The sequence below is a fragment of the Eumetopias jubatus genome, unplaced genomic scaffold (genome assembly GCF_037043125.1).
Source record: "Eumetopias jubatus isolate StellerSeaLion01/CBP00866 unplaced genomic scaffold, mEumJub1_p1.0 scaffold_8, whole genome shotgun sequence".
Lineage (NCBI taxonomy): Eukaryota > Metazoa > Chordata > Mammalia > Carnivora > Otariidae > Eumetopias > Eumetopias jubatus.
Window position 1 is genome coordinate 66,193,766 of NW_028274814.1, and position 8,971 is coordinate 66,202,736.

Genomic DNA, 8,971 nt, shown 5'->3' on the forward strand with positions numbered 1-8,971 from the left:
AGTTCTGAATTTACTTATCCACTTTTAGAGGACAAATTTTAACTTGCCTGGAGGAAAACTGAGAAAGGGTTGTGGACCCCACTTGTTTGCCATTGGCTTCTTCACACATGCACCCAGTCTCTGAGAAATTATATGGTTAAGTATTTATTATGGCTGCCTATGGAATCCACACTTAGCAGAAGAACTTAGAACTCATCCTACAGGAAAGAGGTCAAACTCAAAAATAAAGTCTTCAACTGAAATAGCATAAGCTAAAAATAAAAATAAAAAAATCCAGGTCTCTGAGTTTTAGATAGTGTAAAAAAAAAAAAATACTAGGTCCTCCCATTTTTAATAGTGTGAAAAAACACTGGGTATCCCAATTCTAGATTAGGAGTGATTCCAATGGATGAGAAAATTGTAAAGGTTGGGGACTGCTTCTAAGGGATGATTATCATCATTTAAGAAATGTAACTACTGTTGAGTCTGGTGAAAAAAGGCACTGTAATGAGTCAAGTTGGAGTCTATTTCTGCTTTTGTCTTTACAACTGAATAGGAAGTCACTTCTAATTTTATTTGCCCCTCTGCAATATTAGGGTGAAATCTCACTTCTACTTTCCAGGGATGCTGTGAAGCAAGAGTATGAAAATACCAGTGTCTGTATACCATCTATTTCCTTGAATTTATAAGACTTGCACATTATAGGGGTCCCTGGGTGGCTCAGTCCTTAAGCATCTGCCTTCGGCTTGGGTCATGATCCCAGGGTCCTGGGATCGAGCCCCACATCGGGCTCGTTGCTTGGCGGGAAGTCTGCTTCTCCCTCTCCCACTCCACCTGCTTGTGTTCCCTCTCTCACTGTGTCTCTCTCTGTCAAATAAATAAATAAAATCTTTAAAAAAAAAAAAGTTGCACACTATAGAAATATAAGCTCAATCTATCCCAGGACATGTCCAACAAATTAAACTGAGGATAGAATCCTGATTTCTGAAGGTTTTCTTTTAAGCCCAGGTTTGTGGGAAAAGAGGAACTTGGTCTTTTCAGGGAGATTTTAAGGTCATGAAATTGGACCATATTCTTTTCTGTGAAGCTGTCGTTATTTCCAAACTTATGAAAAACGGTAAGAAACGGGATATGGTAGCGTACACCTGGTCTGACCCAAACCTCAGAAAATTTTCTTAAGCTCTCTGACCCTTCCATTTCTCAATAGTACCTACAAAGCATCAACACAAGGACTGGCAAGTCCTAACCTTTAAATACTCTAAATTAATTCCATAATCTTCTCTTCCAGACATGCTCTTCTGGTGTTCACCTTAGTTATGACCTATACAGTCACACAAAAAATCTGGAAGTCAACTGGGCTCTCCCTTATCCTCTGCCTGGCTCCCAACATGTTTCTACTATGAAGTCCTTACTTCTTCCTTCACTTCTCTGGTTCATGTCCCTTCTGTGCTCACTGCCTATTTGTTCCTTCAAACAGGTGGTCTTCCTAAAGCTCAAACATTAATCATCTCTTCCAAGTTATCAATACGGGCTTTAGAATAATATCTAAGCTCCCTGGCACAAAATGCAAAGCTTTTCAGGATCTGGTCCTGCCTACCAGCTGCTCCCAACTTGGAATCCTGATATTCCAGGAGTGTCAAAAACCAACTTTAATAACTAGCCACATCTCTACTCAGGTTGTTATCTCTGTCTGGGATGGTTTCACCTCCATCGCCTCAACTCAGGAAATTATATATATATATTTTTAACAAAAGCTGTCTATACCTGTATTATAATACCTAACATAGGATTTTTACATACTTGTTTGCTATATTATCTCCTCCTCTCAATGGTAAACTGTTGCAGGGCAGGAACTGTCTTACATTACAACCAGGTGCTGCCTGTACAGGGTACACAGATACACAAAGAATTTGCTAACACCTGAAGAGTGGGATAGGCAAAACAGATCTGAACGGTATACTTGAGGGCACAGATGGGAAATGGCATCCACAATAAAAAGGTGTATTAAAAAACTGGTATTTTGAATGGATTCATTTTTAACACTGTCTATAGACTTTTGCAGAAAAAAAAAATTGTGAGGTTCAAAGATTTCCAGGGAATGTAAACCAAGTGAATTACTCTAATTAGAGAAGATTAATAATAATTCAATGCTTTCATAACAATCAGCAGAAAAATATTTCTTATTTGAAGCAGGTATGTGGGGAGGAAGGAAAGATTAAGAGAATAGTGTGGAACAAAATGAAATCTCAAAATGAGAGCTATTTAAACTCAGCATACATTAACATGAACCAAATTAAAATTACATTAAGACAGATCAAACTTATAATAGGTGGAAACAACTCAATAAAAAGCTAGCAATGAATTACTTTAGTTCAATTGCAACTCTCATATTTCTGGTGCAAAAAGAAAACCTTCCTTGAAAACAAACTGCCTTCTCTTGGACTAGATGCATTTCCAGATTATTTCCATAATACAGAAAACCTTAGTTATAGACTCAATTAAGAGAGAAACTGGGGGGCGCCTGGGTGGCTCAGTTGGTTAAGCGACTGCCTTCGGCTCAGGTCATGATCCTGGAGTCCCGGGATCGAGTCCCACATCGGGCTCCCTGCTCGGCAGGGAGTCTGCTTCTCCCTCTGACCCTCTTCCCTCTCATGCTCTCTATCTCTCATTCTCTCTCTCTCTCAAATAAATAAATAAAATCTTTAAAAAAAAAAAAAGAGAGAGAGAAACTGGGGGCACCTGGGTGGCTCAGGTCATGATCCCAGGGTCCTGGGATCGAGCCCCACGTCAGGGTCCCTGCTCAGCGGGGAGCCTGCTTCTCCCTCTCCCTACCTACTTGTGCTCTCTCTCTACCTCTCTCTCAAATAAATAAAATCTTTTAAAAATTAAATAAATAAATAAAAAAGAAACCGAAGAGCCAAAAGACAATGAAATGTTTTCATTATCTTCCAGAGTCAAAACTAAGTGTGGGAAATCCAGGACTCCTGTGGACAAGAGAAATCAGGAAGAAAGAAAATGGCATTTTCTTGATTTCCACAAGTTTTTGATATAAAATGGTTCAATCAGAACTGGACAGGCAACCTGGTGTAGAAGACAATGTCTTCCCAGAACCAGTTTCTGAAGGTGGGGGGAAAGGGCCAAAGACACTCATTCCTTCCACTCAACATTTACTGAATATTTCCTGCAGCAATGTTACTGGCCCCGGGCCTCAGTTTTGTCTCCTGTAAAATGTCTACTTCCCAAAGTTGTGAGAACAGCCAATATTTACCAAGTACATTACTTAACTATTTATAGCTTTGTTAAGTATTATTATTACTATTTTGCAGAGGAGAAAATTGGACCACAAAGTGACTTATTTAACATGATCACAGCTTTGAAACCTAGGCATTTTAACCCAATTTCCGACCAACCAACCTAGTGCCTCAACAAATGGGTTCCCTTCTTTCTCAGCCAATTATATTCCCTTTAAGTATAAGTAAATAAATGGTCATATTTTAAAAACAACCTACTATGTGTTAGCATGGTAAATTAATTTGTCCTCCTAACAGCTTATGCAGTTGGTTTAGATCTCAAATAAGCTTAAGCTTTCACCAGTGAAAAACTTATTTTACATGGAAAATCATTCTCAAATTGCTTTTCTGACATAAATCTGCTGGAGTCTGAGCCCCACGAGCCAGGTTTTTCCAGGGCCTGATTACAACTGGGAAAATAAATTGACCATCCAGCTTCCAGACCTGTAGAGTTAAGAATACGACGCAACAGCAGTCTTGAGGCCTGCTGCCCACCAAAGTTCCAGAATGCACTACCTATTTCATCTCCAAACTCCCTCAAAAAGTAATGCAAAAAGAAAGGCGGTAGACCTTGTCTGTCAGTCTTTCCCACTCTCCATTCATTCACCTTGATAAATCAAATCTCCCTTGCACATATCATGTGATATTTAAAATAAAAACTGTTGGGATGCCTGGGTGGCTCAGTCGGTTAAGCGACTGCCTTCGGCCCGGGTCATGATCCCAGGGTCCTGGGATCGAATCCCACAACAGGCGGGACTGCTTCTCCCTCTCTCTCCCTCTGCTTGTGCTCTCTCTGTCAAATAAATAAAATCTTGAAATAAAAATTGTTAAGCTCTTTTGTATTTGAAATCTCCCAGAACACTGAAATTCTAGCTGTATCCCAGATATAAAATACTAATTAAGAAAAACAAATCAAAGAATCTTAGTGTACTTACAAAGCATCTCTTATGCTTCTTAAATAACCCAGAGAAATAACTGCACAAAAGAAATTCATAAAGTTATTGAATACAAACTTTTTCATTTTCTTGACATGTTCCTTCTACCCACTTGAGAAATGTACTGTTACTAGTATTGGCTGCCTTTAAGTATTTGTACTTTGGTCAACCAAAACTTGGGAGAAACATGTCTATTTAATAACAGAACAATGAAAAGCACAATTTGTAGAGGGTTTTTGTTGTTGTTGTTGGGCGTGGCATCTAAGGATACTATTTTTTTGGTAAGACCACTTTTAGATTCTAACCCTTAAACATGATCCAAGCGCAGGAGAAATCAGGAAAGAAGCAGCAGATACGGTGCTGCTTATCGGCTGTCTAGACTGCAAGCAAACCCCAAATACCAAAGAAGCATCCATGTGTCAAACCAGCATAATTTTTGAGCTATGCCTGGGGCCACATTAAAAAAAAAAAAAGAAAAAAGTTGGCTTGAAAAGAAAATCTAAGAGGGGTAACCAGAAGGTCAACCCCAGTTCACAGGAACTAGGAAGCAGCTAGCAGGGATAGCTGTAGCCTTTTACCCTGTCATCCCCCTGATTAGCTTCCTCCCCAACCCCCGTATAATATCTCCAAGGAAGGCCCAACTCCCTACGAGCTAGCTTCTTCAAGGTCATCCTAGATAACGCAGTGAACAATCACCAAACATTGAGCCAGGCATACCTTTAGGCCTAAGAGAGATTTTCCCCCTTCCCCAAATGGTTATATAAATACTTTAAATGCCATCAGGCTTTTCTCCAACTCCACCAGAAACAAACTCCCAGACTTTAGATTGAGCAACTAAATAAACGTGTTCGGTTTTGCGACCCACATCATTAAAAGGCTTTTCAAGTCCGGCAAACTCCTGTTCAAAAACAGGTGCTTTCAGTGTACGTTTAATGACAAGGTCAAATTCTTATTTTTAATTATTAAAAGAAAAAAAAAGTTTTTTCAGCCTTCCTTAGGACAACGTGAGGCGTGGGGACTGGGGGAGTATTGCTGAGGTAAAACTGCCTCACACAGGGTCCGTATTGGTCTAATCAGTAATTCCTAGCCTTCCCAGTGCCTGTAGTGAGTTACCCCAGGTTAGACGGAGAAAATAAAAACAAAGAAACCTACTAGGTCTAGTTACCAGAACAAACTGCACCGCCCTGCCACCCCAAGAAACCAACCCCACCCGCAACCAAAACAAACCTCGCCCCTCCGGGATCCCCCTCCCACACATAAACACACAAAGAAAACAGCGGCACGCACAATTCAGCTACAGTCCTCACTTCCCCTTGTAGGACAACGGGGAGCCCCGAAACTTCCTCACGGTGGTTTTTTCGGGCGTCGTCGGGGCTGGGTCCCCTTAACGTGCGGGCCACGGCTCGGCTGCGGGGGGTTGGGGGTGCCCGCCGCACGCACCGGCTTCCCAGAAAGCAGCAAGATGCCTCCCCAAGTCCTCCCGTGGCCCTCGGGCCCCCCCAAACGCGCCCCCCCGACCTCGGCACGCGGTGACGGCCGAGAGAGAGGCACCACGGCAGCAAATAGAAACGCTCCCCGGTGGGTTTGTTGGTAAATAGAACAACTTGGGTCGGGAAGAAAGTTCCTGCGGAAAGCTGTTCGCCCGGGCGAAGGCGGCAGGAGGTGACCCGAGTCCCTCGCCGCTTCCTCCCTCACCTGCGCCGGAACAACGGGCCCCCGCGCACGCCCGCCCGCCCGCCCGGCGCCTCCCGCAGGCCGCGCCTCCCGCACGCCGCGCTGCCGGGGCTTGTTCCTCCTCATGGCTTTGCCCTGACGTAATTCAAACATGGCAACAGTTCGACTTCAAAGGCGAATCCACAGACCTCCCAGACACAGGCTCCGGGCCACGGGTAACGGGCCAAGAACTCGGGGCCACGCTCTCCCGGGCCCCTCGGCCGTCGCGGCACTCGGCGCCCGTCCTGAAGCGCCGGGGCCCCGAGACCGCCGCCTCCCTGCCCGCCCGGAGCGCGGAGCACGCCGCCTCCCCGCGCACCAGCATGGCACCTCACACCAGCAGCGCCGCCAAAGTTTCCCCGCGAGGGGCTGAGGAACAAAAGCCCCTCTCGAAACTCGCCCGAAGTTCGGGGGGCCGGGCCCGCACGGCCCTCCGCCCCGAGCGCCGGCGGGGCCCGCACGGGCACATGCAGCTCTTTGTTTTCTGTCCAGCCGGGCGCTGCCTACGTGCAGCATCAGGGATGTCGGATTGTTTCTCAGAGGCGAGACACTTGACGATCACCCTGGCGAAGGGTCCGGGCCCCGCGCCCTGAGAGCCCGGAGCCTGTCCCCCCTTCCTCCCCTCAGCAGCAAGCCCATTTAATCAAAGTTTTTCAGTGTCCTTGATGAGAAACGCCCGATTACCCGCCCCGCACCAGCGGAGAGTTGGCGACTTTCACTCTGCTTTTTAAACTGGCAAGACGCCATCATCAGCAAATCACATTGTCCTGCCAGCCGGCCGGCCCCAACAACACCCGCATCTCACTGCCGGCCCGGAGCCGGACACTCACACAGACCTCCGGCGAAAACCAGGGTCGCAGCCCCAAGCACGTGGTCTGTCATGTTCAGCACAAAAAGCAGTGCCCTCAAGAGTTCTCTCACTCCTTCGGCGCAGACAACGCCGCTGCCTCCATCCCCAAGTCAACTTGGCTCTGACTGGCCATCTTAAGCCGCACACGGTTACCCCAGAAAGCCCCCGCCGTGGCGCCCACATCTACGCTACAGGTGAATAAATTGCGAACAAAACTTGAGGCTCCACAGACACATCGGCCCCCCGCGCTGCCTGGGCGCGGTCCCGGGGGAAGAGGCGTTGGGGAGCCGGGCTGCTTCGGAGCGGCCGCGTGTTGCTCTCATTGTCGCATCCGCATCCCTCCGGAGTTCGGCAAACAACGCCACGCCGCGTGCACCCCGGCCACCCCGGCGCTGACCCAAATGGCCGATTTAAAACCCCCTCACGCCCGCCAGCTCGCAAGTAGACGGCAACTTAAGTTTCCGAGCGAATGGCGTTTATTGTCCACCCTTCTCAAACACGCGCGGGGGGCTGCAATGAAACTAAACCACGAGGTTCAACCACCGCGCCCGACCACTCCCGGGGCGCGCGCCCACGCGGATGCACCAGCCCCGGGCCCCTCCGCAATTGCCAGCAAGTCGTTTTTCTCTCGGGCCTTCCAGCCACCCAGCTCCTTTCCGCCAGAGAACACTAGGGCTGAGAAAAGTCATTGTCACCTTCAACGTGGATCCCTCAACTCCGGCGACTCCTCACTCGTTAGCAGCCTCCACTCACTTCCCCCACCCCAAGACTTTCGGTTTGCCTCCACTACCCTCCCCAATTAAAAAGACACATTAACGTGTATACAAAAGAACCCGGGGTTTGAAGATCACGAGAACATTGCTCCCAGCAATGCCATCTCCAAGACAAAACTTCCTGTGCGTGCGTGTGTGTGTGCGTATGTGTGTGGAAGGACTGGGGGAGGTGGGGGAGGTGAAAAGAGGAAAAAAAAAAACACTCTGAAATCAAAGCCTCATGAGACAGTTTTGCACCAGAGTAATGGTTAGAGTCACTCACCTTCCAAAGGCAGCCGTTCCACACGCAATAACGTTCCCGAGGTGCGGAGTGCAAGCCAAGCCAACCCCCCCTCCAATCGCTCCCTCCTCCTCAACTGCCTTGTCTAGAAAGATTGTCTCCTGCAGTTCTGCAGTTGCTACCGCTGGCCGAGAAGGTGTAGATTCCGCTTTCCCTCTGCGCACGCGCGTCTCCCGGTACAAAATTCTCCTGAATCGAACTTATTTGCATACGGGCGCGCGCGCGTCGAGGGCTGGGAGGGGAGAAGGCCCGGCGGCCGCGCGCGCTCCCGGGGCCTCTATTGTCCTTTTAAGGGGAGAAGCGCCGCGGCGCGGGAAACGAGGCGGCCAGAGGGAAACGGGGGCGGGGACTGCTTACTACGGCTGACGTCACGTAAACAAACGCCCCCTGGCTGGAGGCTGCGGCGGAGGGGGAGTGGCGGGGTGGGAAAGGCGGAAAGGTTAGCGGCGGAGGAGAACGTTTGGCTGAGTGACGTGCTTTCCACCCTGAAGTTCTTGGGGCGCACCGTTTCTCGTTGAAAAATAGTTTTGGAAGCTGTTTTTGCAAAATTGTCACACTTGTGCCCACTTTCAGGCTGGAGGCGACAGGGGAGGTGGTCTTCCAAGCAACCAGAATGAATTTATGCCTCCTGTATTTCCTAAATTTTGTTTGGTTGGGTTTTTGAAGCTTTTTTTTTTTTTAGTCCTCTGGGACCAGGAGAGGTTCGTTTTTCCTACAGTTTTAATGAGACGTTTAATAAAGTCCCATTTTGACACTCTGCATTCATTAACTCCCGCCTGCCCTCCTCAAGCAGTAACCCAACCCATAACGATCCAATTTTTCCCCACTTTGGCCTTAAGATTTCAAGCCTGTCCGAGTGGAATGGTTGTTAATTTCCGTGGGAACAGTGTAGCTTTCCTAAAAGACTAGTCGGTGGAAAGTCAGTAATCTAGGAACATGCATACCTTCTCCAGCTGCTTGTTAAAGGTGTTCCACTCACCCAGAACTAATACCACTAACTGGTGGTCTTGGGAATGGCAAAAGTAGCCAGTCAAGTGCAGACTTTGCCTAATGAAATATATAATAAGCCAACAATTTAAAAGCTTCCTGTCCCGGGAGGAAAGAAAAAAAAAACTGAGAAATTGAAGTCACTCTTCTCATTTTAAGTGAAA

The 8,971-nt window shown here is 47.4% G+C and overlaps 1 protein-coding gene across 3 annotated transcripts in view; it reads right to left on the bottom strand.

Annotated features, from left to right (window-relative positions):
* SINHCAF (SIN3-HDAC complex associated factor) overlaps nt 1–7,973 on the bottom strand; it is a 32,070-nt gene extending 24,097 nt beyond the window's left edge. The window contains exon 1 of one of the 3 annotated variants that reach the window (XM_028113273.2): nt 7,803–7,973. The gene's annotated coding sequence lies outside the window, so the exon portion shown is untranslated. Of the gene's footprint in view, nt 1–5,491; nt 5,538–7,462; nt 7,563–7,802 lie in introns of those variants that run through there. The other 2 variants (XM_028113271.2, XM_028113272.2) reach the window with 2 other exon arrangements.
* Nucleotides 7,974–8,971: the final 998 nt, after the last annotated feature.